Genomic DNA, 25,345 nt, shown 5'->3' with positions numbered 1-25,345 from the left:
CCTGGGAATAAATCCCAGCAATAGGAGACACCAGGGGGTGGGGGTCTACCCCGTGCGGTGCCCACCTGCCCACTGTAGGTGGGCACCACAGTCAGTTAACAAATCACATTTGGGCAGGGTTGCCGGCTTTTTCTGTCTCCTCTCAGGGAGAAGCCCGGAGAGGAGACTTCCAGCTGCAGTTCGGGGGCGGGGCTTGAGCTTTACAAGCCCCGACCCCTGGATGTTAAGAAACCCCAATTCACTGATCTCCGTGGAGGGGGTGGGGCTAAAATGACATGATTGTGGACATTTTAGCTCCACCCCCTCCTCTGAGACCCGCGTATTGACGCATTTAAATCCAAAGGTATGGGGGAAGACGCCGCAATTGGGGGGTGGCGTGGGGGTCCCCCATGAATCAGGGAGGGTTGCCCACCTTTCCGGGGGGCCGGGAGGAAGACCCGGTTTTCGGGATCCTCCCGGCCATTCCGGGAGGGTCGGCAACCCTGCATTTGGGTTCTGTGGTCATGTTTCCTGCCCCTTTCAAACTCTAGGACCAGGACTGGTTTCAGAGGCGGAACTTGTGGGTGCTGGGCCCAGGTGCAAAAATATAATTTAGGCCCCCTTCCTCCACCTCAAACCAAGTTCACAATATAGAACACAACAGTGGGGTGACAGGGAGAGGCCGAGCATGATAAGGAGAGGCATGCGTAGGAAGTGGGTGACAAGGAAAAACAATGGGTTACAGGAAGAGGGTGATGGGGCAGCAGTGGGCCCCTTAGTCTTTAGGGGCCCCGGTGCACTGCACCTGCTGCACCAATGGTAGTTCCGCCTCTAACTGGTTTTCCCATTTGCCCTGGTATCAGGCACATCCAATGCAGGCGCTGAGCAGGCACCAAGGGCAGTATGATGGCCGCTGTCACATGCGGGTGCAGTGGGGAGTGCATGCCTGCACAGCATGTGTACAGATACAGTATGGCTACAGGCCAAAGTCTCTGCTGCCTGCTCCTGGTCTCCCCCTGCTGGCACACACACTGCACAGCAACAGGGCGATCCTGCAGGAACGTCAGTCACAGAACAGGAGGATCATGGGGCATCAGCGGCGGCAGCCAGGCCGCACAGTCACATGACCAAGTGACGTCAACAGCTGCTCCGGCGGCGGGAAACCAGCTCTGCGCGTCTCAATTGGTAAACGGGGACACATGGACGTAGCGTCCATGTGTTGCCGCACAGTCTCCTTCCCTATGCCGTGTATCCCCGCCCAGTCTCCTCCCCTCTGCTGCGTATCCCCGCCCAGCTCCTCCCCTCTGCCGCATTTTCCCGCCCAGACCAGTCCTCTATGCGGCGTGTCCTGCCCAGTCCCCTCCTCTCTATAGCGAATGTCCCAGTCCAGTATAGCTCCTCTGCCGCATCTCCCCGCCCAGTCCCCTCCCTTCTGCTCCACCTTCCCGCCCAGACTCCTCCCCCACTCTCCACCCCCCAGCTGGTAACGGTTTACCTCACGGATCAGTGGAGACTGAGAGCGCGTCTACAAGAAGCGGCGGGAACCGGTATCATAGAAAACGTGAGGTGAGTCCCGCGGTGTGTGGGGAGCCTGGTGCCGGGCACCGTGTAATGTGTACGGAGGGGCATGGGGGTAGGCGGTAGCCCAATATCTGCCCCAGCACGTGCTGCAGCTCATGTATCTGTGCTGTGTTAGGGACTAATGTGGGGTACACACCAGGACGACCACCGTCGTTCACGACCGATAGACGACCATGGAACGATTTCCCTTGGACTTCCCGGGAGCTCCCAGGCAGTCCCCAGCAAACGATTAGCAAAAATTGTGTTTTTTTGCGGAACGATCTAGATCCGATCCCGATGCGCCCGCGATGGTCGTTAAGACGGTCGGATCGCTGGTTTTTGTTTTTTTTGCAAGAACACATGCGACCGTCGTCAGATGGGCCTTTGAAATTTGAATGAAGGGGCTGGACTAGCAGAGGGGGAGGACTAGCAGAGGGGGATAGGAATAGCAGCAGCCATTTTAAACCAGTGTATTTCTGCTTTGTTACTAGTGAGGCTTGGTTTATACCTGCTGAACGCTGGACATAGCTATTTACACATTACTTTGTTTTGCCTGCCATTACAAAGTGTCTTTTAACCCTGCACTATGGAGAATGCAGTGATGGGTAGTCACCAGCAACAGTACCTGCTCTATTATGCAGTTTTGAAGCTCAGGCGTCAGAGAGCCCAGCGCAGGAGAGAAAGATCATGCTGGACAAAGCAGTGGCTACTTCAGCGTCAGACTCGTTCGCACATGCCACTGCTCAGGGACATCAGGGAGAATAACCCAGACGATTTCCGTAACTTCTTGAGGATGGATGATGCCACATTCCAGGAATTGCTGCGTCTGGTGACTCCCCACATCGAGAAGCAGGATACCAAGTATCGCATGGCTATCCCTGCTGAGGAACGGCTGGTGGTCACCCTGAGGTTTCTGGCGACAGGACGGTCTCTTGCTGACCTAAAGTTTGGATCCCTCATCTCCCCGCAAGCTTTGGGCCTCATCATCCCGGAGACCTGCAAAGCCATTGTGAAGGTGCTGCAGTACCAGTATTGCAAGGTAAGGATGAAATATACACTGTACACTTTATTGTGCAAACAAAATATTTTTATTTATAATTTAGGCCTAGGACAGAAACAGGTTTTTTAGGCCTTTCATGGTTAAAACATGTAAAATAGTAAATAGATTGTGTCAACAAAAATATATTATAATACCATATATAAAAGATATTGTACAAAAACACACACTATATATAAAGATTTAAGTATGTATGACCCAGTTTAAACTTTCCCAATAAGTACGGGCTACTGTGTGGCAGAGGATGTCTGCCGCAGATAAGTAAAGGCTGCGGCCCACATGGCGCATGGCGCAGATGCAATGGTCCCGGCCACATTGATGTGCGCCATACGCCATGTGAGCAGTGGCCATCACATACCTGCAGCTGAGACCATGTCTGCCGCACAGTACCCCATACTATTGGTAAAGACAAAAGGGCAATAAATGGAGTTTGCTATCCAGATTGAGGAGAATCCTGTTCTCCCTCTGGTAATGCAGGTACAGGTAGCAGCATATAAAAAAACAAAAAACACACTCTGGTAACTTCTGGAACAGGCACTTACAACAGTAGGGATAAGGTACTGTGTGGCAGAGGATGTCTGCTGCAGATATGTAAAGGCTGCGGCCCACATGGCGCATGGCGCAGATGCAATGGCCCCCGCCCCATTGATGTGCGCCATACACCATGTGAGCAGTGGCCATCACATACCTGCAGCTGAGACCATGTCTTCGGCACAGTACCCCATACTATTGGCAAAGAAAAAAGGGCAATAAATGGAGTTTGCTATCCAGATTGAGGAGAATCCTGTTCTCCCTCTGGTAATGCAGGTACAGGTAGCAGCATATATGTAGAAAACCAAGACAAAAGACACTCTGGTAACTTCTGGAACATGCCCTTACAACAGTAGGGATAAGGTACTGTGCGGCAGAGGATGTCTGCTGCAGATATGTAAAGGCTGCGGCCCACATGGCGCATGGCGCAGATGCAATGGCCCCCGCCCCATTGATGTGCGCCATACGCCATGTGAGCAGTGGCCATCACATACCTGCAGCCGAGACCATGTCTGCCGCACAGTACCCCATACTATTGGTAAAGACAAAAGGGCAATAAATGGAGTTTGCTATCCAGATTGAGGAGAATCCTGTTCTCCCTCTGGTAATGCAGGTACAGGTAGCAGCATATAAATAAACAAAAATACACACTGTGGCCCTTGTGTGGCAGAGGATGTCTGCTGCAGATATGTAAAGGCTGCGGCCCACATGGCGCATGGCGCAGATGCAATGGTCCCGGCCCCATTGATGTGCGCCATACGCCATGTGAGCAGTGGCCATCACATACCTGCAGCTGAGACCATGTCGATGGTAAATGATAAAGTAGCCTATTTTTTAAGACAGATCCTCAAAAACAGGACACTCTGGATCTTCTATCAGTAAAGAACTGTAGAATTGACGGTACTGGGGGGGTTGAGAAGGCTGTGTAGGTGTTGACTGGGTATGTGTTGGAATTGTGCTCGACTGGCCTGCTACGGTGGCAGGCGGAGTAGGCACTGGTGATTCTAATGACAGTGGTGTGTCTGGTGCACTACCAATGCCAACTATTTTAGTGCCACTGTTGAGATACCCTAAACTGCCATTATACACCAACTCCATGCATAACTTTTCAAAAGTAAGTTGCTGGTCAGGAGCCATGTTGCGAACACACTCTGCCACATAAGTGAAGTAGTTGTCATGTTTGTCCGGGTTTCTTTGCAGGACTTGATGTGCCCGCATCATAAATTCTTCATGTGCCGCTGCTTCTCCTTTTTTTCCTTTGCCACGCATTTTTTTGGCACGGGGGAGTGGTGGAGTGGGTTCCAGGGTGGGTGGCGGAGTGCGTGCCGGAGTAGGAACTTCGTTAGATGTGCATGCATTATCAGATAGGACAGATAGGTCTGGGGTTGCAGGTGGGTAGTCACCAAGCTGTAAAAAAATTGAACATGTTTACTAATCAATTCTATTTACTTCTAATTTCAGTTCCCTACCAGCGTGAATGAATGGAAAGTCATCGCAGAGGAGTTTGAACAGCGATGGAACTTCCCAAATTGCGGTGGAGCCATTGATGGCAAACATGTCCGCATAGCCCAGCCTATCAATAGTGGTTCCTACTATTTTAATTACAAGGGCTATTTTAGCATTGTACTAATGGCTGTGGTGAATGCCAACTATGAGTTTATCTTCCTGGATGTAGGAAGGAATGGCCGTGCATCGGATGGTGGCACTTTCAAGGACACAAAGTTCTACGAAAGGCTCATAGCGAACACCCTTCACTTGCCGTCTGTCCAGGAAACTAAACAGGGGCTTAACTTTGTTTTTGTGGCTGACGAGGCTTTTGGCCTGCACGAGCATGTCATGAAGCCATATGCGCAAAGGGGCCTGAACCATGACAAAAGGATCTTTAACTACAGGCTATCCAGGGCACGGCGTGTTGTGGAAAATGCTTTTGGCATCCTGGCAAGCCGGTTTCGCATTTTTCACACTGCCATTAACCTGAGGGTGGACAAAATTGACTGGGTTGTCACGGCGTGCTGTGTCCTGCACAATTTGCTCCGCAGAAAAGCCACACAGCAAAGGGCTACAGGCACAGCACTCCAAGAAGACCAAGAACTGCCAGAGGAGGTAGTGCAGATATCCTCCTTGCAAACCCCAACACAACGCTACACAGGGAGTGCACGAGCCAAACAGGTGAGGGAAGAGTACATGGCCTACTTTAATGGGGAGGGCGCTGTGGATTGGCAGGAGGAATCAATTAGATAGCCAAAAAAATAGACTCACCGATGCAGACTGCGAATTCTCCTCCTCCTCCTGCGCCGCGACTTCTTGGTTTTCCTGTTCGACCATAAGGACTACTCCTGTCCTCATCGACTCCTGGCTGAGGGTGAATGTCAACCGGTCATAGTACCAGAGCGATGTTTGATACATCTCGTCGACTCCAGCACCAGACTTCTTTGCAGCCTCCATCTTCTTGTGTTCCTTTAAGAACACCGTGCGCATATTCTGGATGCGTTTCCTCACCCATTCAACATTGGCCTCTGGGTGAAATGGAAGACTGTAGCGTGCCAACTCCTCCAAGGCTTGGTTTCTTTTCATTTTGTTTGAATACTCCTTGGATTTGGTTCTCCACAGGCATTCGTGTGTACGATATTTTTCAATAAACCCTTCCAAAAACTCTTGTTCCTTTGCGTTGGACATTGGGACTGTAAAAAGATAAAACCATTTTAGTTGTTATAGTTATACCCATGTTTTGTTTCATATTTAAATTTTTATAGTTATAGTTACCAGTTTACCTAGTTCTTATGTTTTAAGTATTTAAAATGTTAATAAACTTTTATGAAAACCACTATACATTTTATTGTGCAGATTGCTATTCACACACACAGGTGAATGGGGCCTAGCAGAGAGGAGTGCTTGGAATACTGCAATGGTGGACAATGGTTTATGTATATATATCTATATATACACAAACACACACACACAGGTGAATGGGGCCTAGCAGAGAGGAGTGCTTGGAATACTGCAATGGTGGACAATGGTTTATGTATATATATCTATATATACACAAACACACACACACAGGTGAATGGGGCCTAGCAGAGAGGAGTGCTTGGAATACTGCAATGGTGGACAATGGTTTATGTATATATATCTATATATACACAAACACACACACACAGGTGAATGGGGCCTAGCAGAGAGGAGTGCTTGGAATACTGCAATGGTGGACAATGGTTTATGTATATATATCTATATATACACAAACACACACACACAGGTGAATGGGGCCTAGCAGAGAGGAGTGCTTGGAATACTGCAATGGTGGACAATGGTTTATGTATATATATCTATATATACACAAACACACACACACAGGTGAATGGGGCCTAGCAGAGAGGAGTGCTTTGAATACTGCAATGGTGGACATTGGTTATATGTATACACACAGACATGGGGCCCACCCAAAAAAAACAGTGACATGGTCGGGTGCACGGTTGCCAAACCAGTGCTTTATACACACTATATACATTGGTGGCAACAGTGGGCATGCATAGAAGAGCATTGGGAGTGCAAACATACCAGGTTGTTGTTCTGGGAGATGAGACAAGAAGGAGAGTCCAACTGCTGCGCCAGCGCTGTTTGCTATGTGGAAAAACATGGCGCCGGGGGAGTGTTTAGGAAATGCCACTCAAATAGGCTGGATCAAACGACGGACGCACCGACGGACGGACGACGGAGGCGGCAAAAAACACTCACGATCTGCATACGATTGACGGTCGGTCGGCCTGGGATTGACAGATCCTACCTGCAGCACGTAGGACCAAAGATGCGACCAAACGAGCGGCGTGAACGCGCATTTGATCGGAATCGGATCAAATAAATGTCAAAAACACACGATAGTACATACAATCTGCATACAACCGGTCGGAATTGGATCTAAATTGACAGAATCGTGCCCTAGTCGTCCTGGTGTGTACCCAGCATAACGTAGGGGTGACCATCGGCGGGTTCATTAGCGAAGCGATGACCACCATCGATACTAACATTGCCGGGTCACATGGATGCAGCTTTCTCCATAGATCAAAAACGTTATACATCGGACAGTGACCACCGTCACTAATGGTGAAACATCGATGGCCATCGCTGCTGACACACAGCTCTTATTGCCGCAGCTCTGTCGCCCATAGGAAATTAGGAATACACTCTAGTCCCATATAAAGTGGGATGTACTAAAAGGATGATCACAAAAAGGGATGATCGGGATGATTGCCTGAAGTTCCTATTCACACCTCTAGATGTCACAATTTTTTTTACTTCAACTGAGAATTTACAAAATTCAGCAAGCACATTAAGCTTTTAAATTATATATTTATATTTAAGAAAAAAGATACAGCATTTATTTAGCATATGCATTGGTTTATAACAACAAGGCAATATAATTAAATAAGGAAACCAGCATTTGAATATCAATATTGAGTCCTGGTCCCGTTTTCTATACGTTTCCAGAGGGGCGATGGCGATATCTTTGTTATTTAGGTGGGATGATCAGCTTTTTATCGCAGATATGTATACCTGGGACTGTATTCGTTATGTTTTCAGTGGGATGATAGCGATAGCTTTCATATTGACGTGGGATGATCAGGTTTTTATCCCAGATATGTATACCTGGGACTGTTTTCTATGCGTTTCCAGTGGGACGATGGCGATACCTTTTTTATTTACGTGGGATGATCAGGTTTTTATCCCAGAAATCTATACCTGGGACTGTTTTCTATGCATTTCCAGTAGGATTATTGCTATATCTTTTTTATTTAGGTGGGATGATCAGGTTTTTATCGCAGATATGTATACCTGGGACTGTTTTCGTTATGTTTTCAGTGGGATGATGGCGATATCTTTCGTGTTTACGTGGGATGATCAGGTTTTTATCGCAGATATGTTAACCTGGGACTGTTTTCTATGCGTTTCTAAACGGTCCCGGGCATAATTATCTTCGATAAAAACGTGATCATCCCACGTAAATAAAATAGTTATAGCCATCATCCCCCTTGAAACGCATAGAAAACCGTCCCAGGTGTAATTATCTGAGATAAAAATGTGATCATCCCACGTAAATACAAAAGATAGAGCCATCATCCCACTGCAAACACATAGAAAACGGTCCCAGGTATAATTATCTGCAAAAAAAACTTGATCATCCCATTTAAATAGAAAAGATAGAGCCATCATCCCCCTGGAAATATACAATATAGGTAAATATACAATAAAAATGGGATAATGCACTTTTTACTGCAATTATAAGGATAAAAGACACTTAGGTGGTCTGACTGACATACAATTTGATGTTTAGACTTTTTTTTTAGTTCGTAAAGGTTGAAAATCAGTAAAGATTGTGACATCTAATGTATTGGAGGTGAACTGCACTCAATCATCCCGATCATCCCTTTTTGTGATCATCCTTTTAGTACATCCCCATATAAAGTATTTGGCACTGCTCGTCATTTGATCATTTAAAGTATCTTTTATTCAAATTTGACACTAATATCTTTTTATGCTCAAAAAACTGTGAGTGCCACTGTCTTTTTCCATGGATGTAAGTTCTATTTTTAGTTTTACTGATGGCACCACAGGTATTTAACAAATTATTGGGAGGAGTGCCGACCACCCACTAGTACATATATATATGTCCTGTACATTGCTGTGGCGTTGTTTGGCTGACATAGATGCTGTCTTGAAAAAGGACCATCATTGGTCCGAAACGTCGCTTGACTATTCACAATGGTGATGTATGATGCATAATAAAATTGTCACTGCTGGAATTTTGGAGTGTGCACGCTTGGAACTATATATATATATATATATATATATATATATATATATATATATATATATATATATATATATATATATATCTATCTCTCTCTGTAAACAATAGAGAGACAGAGGGGCGCTCCATAGTGCATAAAAGATTTATTTTCAAAGAAGCACACAGCAGGAAGAACAAGCCAACAGATATTGCTTGTACCATAAAATTCATCAGTTGTGGGCTGGATACCACAAGGTTACAACATATTACCAGGCCAGGCACGTCCAGCATCAGTCTGGACTGATGAATAACCTATCAGGCAATGGTATACATATCTGATAAAGGTCCCATTCTGGACGGCTGTTTCGGTGTGTCGGCACCTTTGTCAACTGAATTAGCCTTCTTTATCCAATGCAGTAATTTATTTATGGCAATCCTAGGGTTACTGCTTTGGAGCGGCTCAAGAGCTTTGGAGTGCCATCGCAGTACGGCCCGGCACTCACTCCATGTGGTCATCCGCCCTGGTGCCTGTCCTGGTGTGGGTATAGCAGGTAAAGAAAGACTGGCACTCCTGGGTCTTGGTGTAATAGTGTATTTAAAGCAAGGAAAAACCAAAGGTTGGTTTTTCCTTGCTTTAAATACACTATTACACCAAGACCCAGGAGTGCCAGTCTTTCTTTACCTTCTATCTATATATATAGATATATATTGTTCCCGCTAGGCTGTTCTAGCGGGGCGCTGCGCCTTGCCCAATTTTTTTTTTTTTAAAGGGCAAAATGCTTCCTGCCCCTCTAGCAGCGCCCCACTAAAACAGCCTGGTGTCTGCCCGACACACCGCACGGGGAAGCCCCGTGCCACAGTAGATGGCGATGCCCGGTGCTTGCCCGGCAGCACAGCGACTCCGGCGGGCCTGCCCCCTTGGTGACTGCGGTGGCTTGGCCCGCCCCTTTTGATGACATTGCGGCACGGGCACGCTACTTTTGTGACGTTGGCAGCCCGGGACCGCCCACAGCTGTGACGTCGGTGGGCCCGGTCCGGCACATAATCCTAGAGGGAACACTATGCATGTATGTATGTATGTATATGACCCATGTATATGACCCAAAGAGTCCGGCACTCCAATCAGCTGCCTCTGGTGCCTATCCAGGGAACGCAAATAAAAACATAGATATAGGGTTCACCATAAAAATAATTTTGAAACTAATGCTGCTTATACGGAACTCACTCTAAGCAAAGCTGTGTACATAAAGGTTTCTTTAGTACTTTTTAGGGGACCACCATGTGTAGAATCAATAGACCACTTAATACCGAGAATGAGGGTGCATGTATTCCAAAATGTGTACCGTACTCACTCTTGTAACAGATATTCAATTCATATAAAGCAGGCATGCCCAAAGTCAGGCCCGGGGGCCAATTGCGGCCCGTGCTGTCATTTCAAGCGGCCCACAGCTTTCAGCTGGAAGCGGGCAGAGCATCTGATGCAGGACGCACTGCACAGGACACTAAAGGTGGGGCCCCGGTGAGCACGCCTTTTCCTTTCTGTCTACTGCAGTGAGGAGGTGCCGGCTGCCACAGTCAGATGTGTTTGGCATCCTATTCCCTGCTGCTGCAATCGTATATCACCCTACTCCACAATCACAGTGACCGCAGTGTTTGGTGAGGGGGGACAGCAAGGGGGAAGCTTGCTCCCGTAACATGCAGAGCGGAGGAGGGCAGCAGTGGGAGCCCAAGCATCTCCTGTCCTTGCAGTGCCTGCTTTGCCTCTCCTTCCTCTGGCTCACACAAGGGGCTGGGAAACATACAGAGAAGGGATGGGGGGGGGGGGGGGGGGCAGAGTGGGGAGATACAGTGAAGGAGGGTCAGGCTGGGGGACATGCAGTGGATGGAGGCAGTGATGGCCATTCAGAGAAGGGGGAGCAGGGGCAGGCTGGGGGACATACAGTGAATGGGAGTCATACAGTGAAGGAGGGTTAGGCTTGGGGACATGCAATGAATGGAGGCACTGATGGACATTAAGAGAAGGGGGGCAGGCTGGAGGACAGAGTGAATGGGTGCAGAGTGGGGAACATAGAGTGAATGGGGGACATACTGTGAATGGGGACAGGCTGGGGGAAATACAGTGAAGGGGTGGTCTGGGGGACAGAGCGAATGGGGGCAGAGTGGGCGACCATTCTGATGTGATTATTGGTTGAAAGAATGTCAGGCTGAATGGTCGGCCCCCCACAATTACACTTCATTAAATCTGTCCCTCGTCGCAAAAAGTTTGGACACCACTGATATAAAGGTTTCTTTCAAACTGACAGTAAATGGGTGGATGAAATAATCAGCAGACCACCACGTGGACAAAGTTCATGTGAATGCGTACCGTACTCACTCAATGGAGAACGGTTTAAAACATGTAACGGTTTCTTTCAGGATCCATACCATTCATAGCATCCCCATATTAGGTCTCCCAGTAACATGAAGGAAATGAGAAAGGAATGGACGATTCTCAGTAAAACTCAAAATATTTAATAAACAATAAAGCCTAGCCTTGATAAAGACGGATGGGGCCGTTGAAACATGTTGGCAGAGAGTGATTGAACATACCAACTTGTTGAGTTTTTTCAACAAGTGTTCAGGGGCTCAAATAACACGTTTCTCCGCCTCTCCATGAGCATCCGCAGATTCCTCAGATGATGCAGACTTTATCAGGTGTCCTGTTTAATTAGTGGCACCCAGCATCCAGCCCATTCATGCGCACTAGCCCTTCTCCCTCCCTCTCTCTCTCTCCCCCTTCTCTGTCTCTCCCCCTGCCTATCTCTCTCCCTCCCTCTGTCTCTCTCTCCCTCCCTCTCTGTGTCTCTCTCTCTCTCTCTGTATGTGGCTCTCTCCCTCCTCTCTTTGTATGTGTCTCTTCCCATCTTTTGTCTCTCTAGCTCTCCCCCTTCCCCTCTTTGTCTCTCTCTCTCTCTCCCCCTTTGTCTCTCTCTCCCTCCCTCTCTGTGTCTCTCTCTCTCTCTGTATGTGGCTCTCTCCCTCCTCTCTTTGTATGTGTCTCTTCCCCTCTTTTGTCTCTCTAGCTCTCCCCCTTCCCCTCTTTGTCTCTCTCTCTCTCCCCCTTTGTCTCTCTCTCCCTCCCTCTCTCCCTCCCTCTCTCCCTCCCCCTCTCTCTCTCTCTCTCTCTCTCTCTCTCTCTCTCTCTCTCTCTCTCTCTCTCTCTCTCTCTCTCTCTCTCTCTCTCTCTCTCTCTCTCTCTCTCTCTCTCTGTATGTATGTGGCTCTCTCCCTCCTCTCTTTGTATGTGTCTCTTCCCCTCTTTGTCTCTCTAGCTCTCCCCCTTCCCCTCTTTGTCTCTCTCTCTCTCTCTCTCTCTCTCTCTCTCTCTCTCTCTCTCTCTCTCTCTCTCTCTCCCCCGTTGTCTCTCTCTCTCCCCCTTCCCCTCTTTGTGTGTCTCTCTCTCCCCCTTCCCCTCTTTGTGTGTGTGTGTGTGTGTCTCTCTCTCTAACCTTCCTCTTTGTCTCTCTCTCCCCCTTCCCCTCTTTGTGTGTGTGTCTCTCTCTCCCCCTTCCCCTCTTTGTGTGTCTCTCTAACCTTCCCCTCTTTGTCTCTCTCTCCCCCTCTTTGTCTCTCTCTCCCCCTTCCCCTCTTTGTGTGTGTCTCTCTCCCCCTTCCCCTCTTTGTGTGTGTCTCTCTAACCTTCCCCTCTTTGTCTCTCTCTCCCCCTTCCCCTCTTTGTGTGTGTCTCTCTCTTCCCCTTCCCCTCTTTGTGTGTGTGTGTCTGTCTCTCTCTCTTTAACCTTCCCCTCTTTGTCTCTCTCTCCCCCTTCCCCTCTTTGTGTGTGTCTCTCTCTCCCCCTTCCCCTCTTTGTGTGTGTCTCTCTCTCTCCCCCTTCCCCTCTTTATGTGTGTGTGTCTCTCTCTCTAACCTTCCCCTCTTTGTCTCTCTCTCCCCTTCTTTGTCTTTCTCTCTCTCTCCTTCTTTGTCTTTCTCTCTCTCCCCCTTCCACTCTTTGTGTGTCTCTCGCCCCCTTCCCCTCTTTGTGTGTGTGTCACTCTCTCTAACCTTCCCCTCTTTGTCTCTTTCTCTCCCCCTTCCCCTCTTTGTGTGTGTGTGTCTCTCTCTCTACCCTTCCTCTCTTTGTCTCTCTCTCCCTCTCCTCTTTGTCTCACTCTACCCTTTCTCTCTCTTTGTGTCTCCCCTGCTGTCCCCGCCCCTCACGCTGCGTTATTTTGTCAATCAATAAAATGCAGTCTGTAAATCAATGTTGTTTTATCATTAGCAAACTATCTACTGCAGTGATTTTCAACCGGTGTGCCGCGGCACACTAGTGTGCCGCGGCCAGCTGACAGGTGTGCCGCCATGCCTCGGGTCACGGCGACACACCAGCGGAGTTTCTATTTGACAGGGGGGACGGGCAGGCGGCTCGGCATCATCCGCCCCCCCCTGTCAGTGTGCGTCCATGTGCGCACTGCCCGCCCGCTCACGGCTCCCCCGCTGTGCACTGTCCGGGACTCGAGAGACGTGCTGTGCTGCTATGCAATAATCATATATCCCGCTGGACCACTAGCCAATGGGCGCTTGCGGTCCAGCAGCCAATCAACTGGTGGCTGCTGGACCGCGAGCGCCCATTGGCTAGTGGTCCAGCAGCGGGAGATATGAATATTACATATCAGCACAGCACGTCTCTCTCCCGTACATAGCGGGGGAGCCGTGAGCGGCACACTGGACGCACACTGACAGGGGGGAGGGGTCGTCGGCGTGTAAGCAGAGGCAGGAGGGGGGTTTGCACACGGACGCACACTGGGAGGAGGAGGTGGGGGGGAGTGAGGTGAGCGGGCCGGCTAACCATCGGCTGGCTAACTTAGTATGGTGTACTCCCACCCACTCTCCCACCCTCCTGCACTCACCCAGCCACCCTCCCACTCCACTGCAGATACCCTCCCAGCCACCCTTCCACCCCACTGCAGATACCCTCCCAGCCACCCTTCCACCCCACTGCAGATACCCTCCCACCCCACTGCAGATACCCTCCCAGCCACCCTCCCACCCCACTGCAGATACCCTCCCAGCCACCCTCCCACCCCACTGCAGATACCCTCCCAGCCACCCTCCCACCCCACTGCAGATACCCTCCCAGCCACTCTCCCACCCCACTGCAGATACCCTCCCACCCTACTGCTCCCACCCTCCCTCCCTGCTGCACACTACTGGCGGTGCATTGAATTGCAAATAGCGGACGGGAGCCAGGAGTGGGCCACTGCACAGTTCTGTCCCCCTTGGCAACGAGCAAATTCAGACCACCTTGGCATCGAGCATGAAGCCCCTGGCATTGAGCATGTAGGTAAGTGGCACTTATGTGTCAAATGTGTATGGTGTGTTATATAGTATGTCATGGGCATTGCGGTGTGTTATATAGTATGTCATGGGCATTGCGGAGTGTTATATAGTATGTCATGGGCATTGCGGAGTGTTACATAGTATGTCATGGGCATCATGTGTGGGCTTATGTGTAATCGGAATTACAAAGTTCACTAAAATGTGCAATGGGCATTACGGTGTGTGGCATAACATGTAATGGCCATTATGGCATGTGGTATACTATATAATGGGTGTGCGGTGTGTTGGCATTATGTTAAAAAATTTGCCGCGCGCCTTCGGCGCGCACTGTCCATATTCTCCCTCGTTTGAAAGAAATTTGGTGAGTCCTGGCATAATGTGTAATGGCCATTGCGGTATATGGCATAGCTTGTAATTGGCATCACGATGTGTGGCATAACTTGTAATGGCCATTAATGTGTGTGATATAACATGTAACTGGCATTATGGTATGCAAAATATCTGGAATATCTGATTAAAAAATGTTGGTGTGCCTTGGCAATTTTGAAGTCTTGTCTGGTGTGCCGCGACCTGAAAAAGGTTGAAAATCACTGATCTACTGAATGTGTAAGACTTTATACACACAATACACTAACTGTATAGTCCCATACACCTAATGCGCACTCTTTAAATACATTCCTAAACACTTGTCCTCAAGGCACTGTAAAGGTCTAGGTTTAATGATAGCCATGCTTGAGCACAGGTGACATAATCAGTTTTGATTTAACCATCTTTGCTGCCCACGTGCCCAAGCCCTGATCCTAGAACGCCCCCATACATTATGCCGACTAGTCCACCTAATTTCCCCGGCAGCTCTCCGGGAAAGGTCCAATACCATTAGGCACTTGATGTGCCATTATTTACATGTGATAAATCTGCATCCCCCCGCACGGTTCCCTCGGGCATCCCATCCCCCATGGGGTGCGAAACATTGCGGGTGCTTAATGCACCCAGCATGTACTGCTCATAAGATTTCTTATGTGCAGCCTGTCTGACCTCTGATCCGATGCACAGGGGACCATGCATAGGATCGAATCTGATGTCATACACATGCAATTTGGACCAATTTCATGGCCCGATCATCGAAATCGGGTAAAATTGGGCCCAAATTGCAGTCTATGGGCACCTTTAATGTCCCACCAAAAAGGATGCCACTGGGCAATTAAATGGTTCTATTTTACCAATGTAGTACATGGAGTCAGGAACAGCTCTCCATTCACCGAGACTCCCTGTGGAACCATCAGTCAGTCTACCTGTTACTGGATCTCCCCCCTCAGCTGCTTATTACTTTATCTGCTTCACTCGCTCCAATGGCGTCATCCAGCTCCTCTCTCAGCGGCACCAACTCATCCCTTCAACTTTCACAAAAAAAGGTTAGAGTGTTCTCCCAAGTGCGCACTGGCAGCTGAGGTATGGAAACCCCTGGGGTGTATCTCAGGCACCCAAATAGGACAAGTAAATACAACAAAGGTTGGGGTAACCCTCCACCAGCGCTCAATAAACATAAGATATCACTTCCCTTTTTATACGTGTGCTTGCTCCTTTCAAAGGCTGGTACCACTGTTTAGCTCTTTCCACTCATCCAGGTTTACATGTAATAAGAGCATATAAGTTTCATAGTGTATACCATTTAATTATGCACACAAAAAGGATAAAATCACATACAGAAAAATGACAATCACATAAGAAAACACACTGTTTCACAATATAATGGTAAAAAACACACACAATGAAATCCAATCCATAAAGTGGCGAGTGCAATGGAAATAAAGTGCTGCAGTGTAGTTACCAGATGGTATGTGAACTGTTATTGCAGTTCAAAGTGCGCATGCATAGGAAAGTCCAAGCGGCCCGGGTACAACCTGGATCTCAGATGCTGCTGCTGGTTCCACACCTCCGCATCAGGATGTCCACTGTTCTCGCCTGCCGACGCGTTTCGGACCCTATCTGGGTCCTTTTTCAAGGCTGGGTATGTGTGTGTAAAAAGCAAGTCCGTTTTTATAGTGTCCCATAGAAATTAAACACCTGTAGGTGTGACGCGATGTCCCGGCGTCCCACTTCCGGGTGTCGCGCGTCATCTGACTCATCGCTGGGGCACGTATAGCGCGGTCTCCGGATCTCTCACTTCCGGGTCTGGCGCATCACGTGAGCCGCCGCGTCCTCGTTGCCTGGTGATCTAGGCATCCATGATTAAGCTCCGGTCATGTGATCACACTCCGGAGCACATGATCGAAGTCCATTGCCTTTTGAATAGAGTCCATACTTGATTTCCGCCCTTACATACTATGGGCATAACGGAGTGAATACCTTAGAGATAAAAAATACAGTATAAATACCTTAAAAGCTTAAAAACCAATCATAAAAACCATTTTAACTCGAAATCAGAGTTAATGCCACTGGGTTTGAGGGTATTGTATTTATAAATCATCTGCATTTCAAGTTTAGCAAGTTGCACATCTATATCCCTCCTGCGGCAATGTCCCTCCACATATTTTAGCCCTAAGAATATTTTTATGTGGCTGGGAGAACTCCCATGATGTTCTTTAAAATGTTGAGAGAGTGAGTGTGTCTTGACTCCCTTTTTTATATTTCTAATATGCTCACTTAAGCGTATTTTTAGTGGCCGAGACGTTCTCCCGATATAAAATAAATTGCAGGTACATCCAACAAGATGGACAACGTTCTTAATATTGCAGGTTATAAATTCTCGTATGTGGTGATCAATGCCATTGATGGATATTTTCTCCACTTTTCTTTCTCCTTTTACATTAATGCAGGCGCAACAGGTCCCACATCTGTGGAACCCTTTTGTCCTGATTTCTCGTCTCACTATATTAGAAACATGCATACTTGAAGTGAGTTGGCTACCTAGATTGGCAGCCCTTCTATAAATAAAGGATGGCTTTTCAGGAAGATCTTGGCCTATAATTGGATCCTTCCTAAGTAGGTCCCAATGTTTCCTAAAAGAGCTCTCCACTTTTTTGTGGTGACAATTGTAATCGGAGATAAAAGCAAATTGCGTTCTGTCTGATTGGGTGGGTTGTATCCTATCTTGTAGGAGGGCAGTTCGTGGTACCAAATCCACTTTCTCCATATCTTTTTGGATTGTGTTTAAATTATATCCACTGTCCGTGAATTTGGTTATCATATTTGCAGTTTGGAGTTTGTATGTCTCCTCATCTGTGCAATTTCTCTTAATGCGTTTGAATTGCCCCTGTGGGATGCAATCTAACCAGTTCTTGTGATGGCAACTGTTGACATGGATATAGCTTTGGGAATCAGTGGGCTTCGTGTATGTTTTTGTTTTGAGGTGACCCTCTTCTACGTAAATAGTTATATCCAAGAAATTAACTGTCACATCACTCACATCAAATGAAAACTCAATATTAAAATCATTGGCGTTGAGATATACACAAAAATCATCTAAAAGTTGTCTCCCCCCTTTCCATAAAAACAAGACATCATCTATGTAGCGGGTCCATGACACCAGGTTCGCCCCGAAAGGATTGTTGGTCCATATCTTATCCTGCTCCCAATATCCCATAAATAAATTAGCATAGCTCGGGGCGAACCTGGTGCCCATAGCGGTCCCGACCCGCTGTACATAGTGATCACCTTTAAACATAAAATAATTATTATTTAAAATAAATGATACCCCTTTAATTAAAAATTCTTGTAGATTTTTTTCTAAAGTGCTATTGTTTAAAGTGTATTTGATGGCTTCTACACCCTGTTCATGATTGATTATTGTGTAGAGCGATTTTACATCTGCTGTTATTAGATAAAATCCTTCTTCCCACTTAAAATTAGGCAATTTTTGTAACAGGTCCTTAGTATCTCGTAAATGTGAGGGATTTTTTAGCACTAAAGGCTGGAGATAATAGTCGATGAACTCCGATAAATTGGAGGTCACCGACTCAATTCCAGCTACGATAGGACGTCCTGGTGGTACTAATGGGTTTTTATGAAAAACCCATTAGTACCACCAGGACGTCCTATCGTAGCTGGAATTGAGTCGGTGACCTCCAATTTATCGGAGTTCATCGACTATTATCTCCAGCCTTTAGTGCTAAAAAATCCCTCACATTTACGAGATACTAAGGACCTGTTACAAAAATTGCCTAATTTTAAGTGGGAAGAAGGATTTTATCTAATAACAGCAGATGTAAAATCGCTCTACACAATAATCAATCATGAACAGGGTGTAGAAGCCATCAAATACACTTTAAACAATAGCACTTTAGAAAAAAATCTACAAGAATTTTTAATTAAAGGGGTATCATTTATTTTAAATAATAATTATTTTATGTTTAAAGGTGATCACTATGTACAGCGGGTCGGGACCGCTATGGGCACCAGGTTCGCCCCGAGCTATGCTAATTTATTTATGGGATATTGGGAGCAGGATAAGATATGGACCAACAATCCTTTCGGGGCGAACCTGGTGTCATGGACCCGCTACATAGATGATGTCTTGTTTTTATGGAAAGGGGGGAGACAACTTTTAGATGATTTTTGTGTATATCTCAACGCCAATGATTTTAATATTGAGTTTTCATTTGATGTGAGTGATGTGACAGTTAATTTCTTGGATATAACTATTTACGTAGAAGAGGGTCACCTCAAAACAAAAACATACACGAAGCCCACTGATTCCCAAAGCTATATCCATGTCAACAGTTGCCATCACAAGAACTGGTTAGATTGCATCCCACAGGGGCAATTCAAACGCATTAAGAGAAATTGCACAGATGAGGAGACATACAAACTCCAAACTGCAAATATGATAACCAAATTCACGGACAGTGGATATAATTTAAACACAATCCAAAAAGATATGGAGAAAGTGGATTTGGTACCACGAACTGCCCTCCTACAAGATAGGATACAACCCACCCAATCAGACAGAACGCAATTTGCTTTTATCTCCGATTACAATTGTCACCACAAAAAAGTGGAGAGCTCTTTTAGGAAACATTGGGACCTACTTAGGAAGGATCCAATTATAGGCCAAGATCTTCCTGAAAAGCCATCCTTTATTTATAGAAGGGCTGCCAATCTAGGTAGCCAACTCACTTCAAGTATGCATGTTTCTAATATAGTGAGACGAGAAATCAGGACAAAAGGGTTCCACAGATGTGGGACCTGTTGCGCCTGCATTAATGTAAAAGGAGAAAGAAAAGTGGAGAAAATATCCATCAATGGCATTGATCACCACATACGAGAATTTATAACCTGCAATATTAAGAACGTTGTCTATCTTGTTGGATGTACCTGCAATTTATTTTATATCGGGAGAACGTCTCGGCCACTAAAAATACGCTTAAGTGAGCATATTAGAAATATAAAAAAGGGAGTCGAGACACACTCACTCTCTCAACATTTTAAAGAACATCATGGGAGTTCTCCCAGCCACATAAAAATATTCTTAGGGCTAAAATATGTGGAGGGACATTGCCGCAGGAGGGATATAGATGTGCAACTTGCTAAACTTGAAATGCAGATGATTTATAAATACAATACCCTCAAACCCAGTGGCATTAACTCTGATTTCGAGTTAAAATGGTTTTTATGATTGGTTTTTAAGCTTTTAAGGTATTTATACTGTATTTTTTATCTCTAAGGTATTCACTCCGTTATGCCCATAGTATGTAAGGGCGGAAATCAAGTATGGACTCTATTCAAAAGGCAATGGACTTCGATCATGTGCTCCGGAGTGTGATCACATGACCGGAGCTTAATCATGGATGCCTAGATCACCAGGCAACGAGGACGCGGCGGCTCACGTGATGCGCCAGACCCGGAAGTGAGAGATCCGGAGACCGCGCTATACGTGCCCCAGCGATGAGTCAGATGACGCGCGACACCCGGAAGTGGGACGCCGGGACATCGCGTCACACCTACAGGTGTTTAATTTCTATGGGACACTATAAAAACGGACTTGCTTTTTACACACACATACCCAGCCTTGAAAAAGGACCCAGATAGGGTCCGAAACGCGTCGGCAGGCGAGAACAGTGGACATCCTGATGCGGAGGTGTGGAACCAGCAGCAGCATCTGAGATCCAGGTTGTACCCGGGCCGCTTGGACTTTCCTATGCATGCGCACTTTGAACTGCAATAACAGTTCACATACCATCTGGTAACTACACTGCAGCACTTTATTTCCATTGCACTCGCCACTTTATGGATTGGATTTCATTGTGTGTGTTTTTTACCATTATATTGTGAAACAGTGTGTTTTCTTATGTGATTGTCATTTTTCTGTATGTGATTTTATCCTTTTTGTGTGCATAATTAAATGGTATACACTATGAAACTTATATGCTCTTATTACATGTAAACCTGGATGAGTGGAAAGAGCTAAACAGTGGTACCAGCCTTTGAAAGGAGCAAGCACACGTATAAAAAGGGAAGTGATATCTTATGTTTATTGAGCGCTGGTGGAGGGTTACCCCAACCTTTGTTGTATTTACTCATCCCTTCAACTGCTTTATTTACTTTTTTCCCTTTTAAGCCCCGTACACACAGGGGATATATCGCAGAGCAATATATCGATTGCGATGAGTGATATATCGCTCAGTGTCCCATTTGCATCAGTGAAACTGCCGGGGGAGCCCGGCAGTGGAAATCAGCTGGTCGCCGGAGCATGTTCCGGCGACCAGCGATCACTACGGGGGAGAAAACGGGAGCGCGCACCCGGCGATATATCACCAGTGCACACTCCTATTGCAGGCAATATGGTCACTCAGCGACCATATTGCCCGAGATATTAGACAAAATCGCCCCCATGTGTACACAGCCTTAATCCTCTTTATGCTCTTTCCAAAAAGCCTCAGAGTAGGATATTGTAATTGAATGTATCATAAGTAGTTTGTAATGGCAGCATGTTCTCTGTGGGTGGGCTTTACAACCACAGGTTATCACATGATCATGTATGTAACGTGTAGTCTATATTCTTTCTATAAAGCCCTGTACACACTACATAAAGAGGGCCACAGTCCAATAGGTACTTGCGGAGTATCACGGCTCCCATCGTATGGCATCGTATGCCATATGTAGTGGCATACGATGGCATGCGATGCGATGTTTTACCGATTTTTGAGCATTTTTGCTCAAAAATCGTATGCCATCGCATGGCATCGTATGCCATATGTAGTGGCATACGATGTCATACGATGCGATACGATGTTTTACCGATTTTTGAGCAAAAATGGTGAAAAATCGGTAAAACATCGGATAACATCGTATGCCATATGTAGTGGCATACGATGTCATACGATGCGATACGATGTTTTACCGATTTTTGAGCAAAAATGGTGAAAAATCGGTAAAACATCGCATGGCATCGTATGCCATCGATACGATGTTTTACCGATTTTTGAGCCATTTTAGCTCAAAAATCGTATGCGATCGCATCGGATGCCATACGATGGCATGCGATGCGATGGCACCCGATTTTGCACTGAAATGCATCAGAATGCATTGAAATGTGTATTAAAGTAGTGAAATGCCCCCAAATGCCATTTTTCATAGTGCACCACCCCCACTATCAACGTCAACCCGAAGCGTGGCGAGCGCAGCGGTACGCGTCCTACGACCTTTTCATACCCCCACTATCCACGTCGGCGTGGAGTTGAGAATAGAATAGTGTGGCGAGCGCAGCGAGCGGACGCGGATACCTGTAAAGCCCGCGAGGAGACGCGTATAGCTGTGAAGGTATCCGCGTCCCCTCGCGGGGCTCGCTGCGCTCGCCACGCTTCGGGCTCGGTGGCTCGCTGCGCTCGCCACACTATTCTATTCTCAACTCCACGCCGACGTGGATAGTGGGGGTATGAAAAGGTCGTAGGACGCGTACCGCCGCCCCTCGTGGGCTCGCTGCGCTCGCCACGCTTTGGGTTGACGTTGATAGTGGGGGTGGTGCACTATGAAAAATGGCATTTGGGGGCATTTCACTACTTTAATACACATTTCAATGCATTCTGATGCATTTCAGTGCAAAATCAGGTGGCATCGCATCGCATCGGATGCCATCGTATGGCATCCGATGCGATCGCATACGATTTTTGAGCTAAAATGGCTCAAAAATCGGTAAAACATCGTATCGCATCGATGGCATACGATGCCATGCGATGTTTTACCGATTTTTCACCATTTTTGCTCAAAAATCGGTAAAACATCGTATCGCATCATATGACATCGTATGCCACTACATATGGCATCCGATGTTTTACCGATTTTTCACCATTTTTGCTCAAAAATCGGTAAAACATCGTATCGCATCGTATGACATCGTATGACATCGTATGCCACTACATATGGCATACGATGTTATCCGATGTTTTACCGATTTTTGACCATTTTTTGCTCAAAAATCGGTAAAACATCGTATCGCATCGTATGACATCGTATGCCACTACATATGGCATACGATGTTATGCGATGGCATACGATTTTTGAGCTAAAATAGTCAAAAATCGGTAAAACATCGCATCGCATCGTATGCCACATGCGATGCGATTTTTAGCATACGATCTGCATACGATGCAGGTCGTGGGAGCCGTGATACTCCACAAGTACCGTCCAATATTGCCTGCACACACGATACCCCCCCCCCAAAGGGTAAAATATAACAGCCAACACTGAAATAATTGCAGACTGACAGACTTGTAATGTGAATGACAATGAGTGCCGACATCTGTGAGAGATGTGCAAAATACCTGCTACAAATTCCAGCATCGCTCAAATTTTAATATAATTTCAAATAAAAAATGTTGTGTAAAAAAAAAAGGTTATTTCCTATATAAGGTAACATTACAGGTCATTATTACCCCATTTACACCAAAACTGGCGGATACACTGCATCCCTCGGCATCATGCCGAGTGGGCAATGCCGTTGAAGTTGGGCCCTGAGCCGGCACTTAGAGATGACATCTCCAAGCCCTGGGAAACCCGCCAGCCTGGACCCCCACAATGCTGACTGACAAGCTGGGGGCAAGCTTGCTGGGCTGCCCCCAGCCTCCGACCATGAGGTGAATGGATGCCGCATACCTCTGCCTAGCCTCAACTGCTGTCTGCATAGTACCGCAGACAGCGGTAGAAGCTGTATGCGGCCCCTGCCCAACTTCCGGAATGACCGCAGCGGAGATGGGGCTCCCTTATTGGTGGAAATGGGTCCCTGGGTCGGATGACCCGGGTTACCCATTTACATGGCCCCGGACTCCAGGGAAACTACAGGGTTTTTTTTGTGTTTTTTTTTTACCCCTTTTGCACCAAGCCCCGGCCGGACTGGATGGATACAAATGTTTGCTTGCCAATTTTCACACCAATTTTGTCAAATTCACTTGGCACTCAAAAGGTTAAAGACAACTTGATCATATATATCGCCAATGCAGATTCAACACACATAAGAGATGGCAGTCAGCCAATACTTCATACATACGTTCTGGACACCTCTGACTGCTTCCACATCTTCCTCTCCATTATTTTGTTTAAATTCAATAAATGTATTAATTTATTATTAAGTACTAAGTCTTAATGTCCAGCTTTGCCTCCAGACATACTGCTAGCATCATTTTATTTATTTCCTTGTTTCCCATGTAGAATCTTAGCATGGTCGCCTCTTTGGCCTTTATCTTAGTAGTTAGACACATGCCATCTTGTTGTTTCCAAAGTCACTCTGTACTTTCAAAATCACATTCTAATATGATTTATTGGTACTTGTGAGTTATCTGGACGCCCGATTTTTTGATTGTATGCCTTAAGTTAAGGCATACAATCAGATGCGATGCGATGCGATATCGCATCGCATCGCATGCGACCATCGGATGCGATGACCCGATTTTTCCATAGGAATCAATGTTAAAATGATTCCTATGGAAAAAGGGGTCCTTTTCATACCCCTACTATCCAAGTGGGCATGGAGTTGGATATAAACCTGTGGCGAGCGTAGCGAGCCACCGAGCCCGAAGCGTGGCGAGCGAAGCGAGCCCCGCGAGGGGACGGTATTCCGTGTCCCCTCGCGGGGCTCGCTACGCTCGCCACGCTTCGGGCTCGGTGGCTCGCTACGCTCGCCACAGGTTTATATCCAACTCCATGCCCACTTGGATAGTAGGGGTATGAAAAGGACCCCTTTTTCCCATTGAATTCCATGTTAAAATGGACTCAGTCCATTTTAACATTGATTCCTATGGAAAAATCGGGTCATCGCATCGCATCGCATCCGATGGTCGCATGCGATGCGATGTGCCCGATCCGACCCGATTTAGAAATCGGGCGTCCGGATAACTCACAAGTACCGATTTATTAAATAAACAACTTATATAGAAAAATCAGTTCTTGCATATTCTTCAGTAAATCCCAATAAGAGCGAAACATTCCAAACTATACGCCATTTTAAGACGATTTGTAATGAGCCAATGTGAAGTAAAATGGCTGCTGCATCAGGCAAAAACCTGGCTATTGGGGCAAAGGGTAGGCCTCATACACACCCTTCTGGGAGACTTGTGCAACAAGCAATGCCTTCCTCAGTATACAATGATTCATTATATGTCCTAAATAAAACTAAAGAAACTAAGGTGGCCATACATCAGAAAGATATTGCACCCAATCATACAATCTCAATGGATTGTATGCAGATTGTGTACACAATCTCCCGACCCTGGTCGATTGGAGGATTGATCCTCTGATCTGACATGCTGCACGTCAGATCAGTTGGGATTGGGAGCAGATTGAATGTGCTTTTAAGCACATGCAATTTGTCTTTAGATGGCTCATACAACCAGAGTCATGTGACACTCCCTCCCTGTCTAGCAGAGAAAAGAGGTGCAGCTTCTGGGCGGCCCGTGGCAGTGAAGATGCTGGGAGCTGCAGATGTATCCAAGCGGCTGAAGAGAGCGGTGGACGTCTTTTTGCACAATTCTGTCAAAATGAAAACCGTTTTCAGAGGATTTCTGCATTCAGGCTAATTAATAATGGTATAACACAGCAGATGTGAGCAGATTGGTAGTGGCTGGCAATTGGATTTTTGGTACTCCTACCCTTTTGATTCTAGTAGACCAGCCCCTATTTAAAT

The 25,345-nt window shown here is 46.7% G+C and overlaps 1 protein-coding gene across 1 annotated transcript in view; it reads left to right on the top strand.

Annotated features, from left to right (window-relative positions):
- The first annotated feature begins 1,440 nt into the window (after positions 1–1,440).
- Positions 1,441–25,345, top strand: part of LOC146075913 (uncharacterized) — a 105,913-nt gene continuing 82,008 nt past the window's right edge. The window contains exon 1 of the mRNA XM_083185602.1: positions 1,441–1,545. The gene's annotated coding sequence lies outside the window, so the exon portion shown is untranslated. The remainder of the gene's footprint in view (positions 1,546–25,345) is intronic.

This window comes from Crinia signifera, chromosome 4, assembly GCF_055691185.1.
Source record: "Crinia signifera chromosome 4, ASM5569118v1, whole genome shotgun sequence".
Classification (NCBI taxonomy): Eukaryota; Metazoa; Chordata; class Amphibia; order Anura; family Myobatrachidae; genus Crinia; species Crinia signifera.
This window is presented reverse-complemented; position numbering and strand designations above follow the sequence as displayed.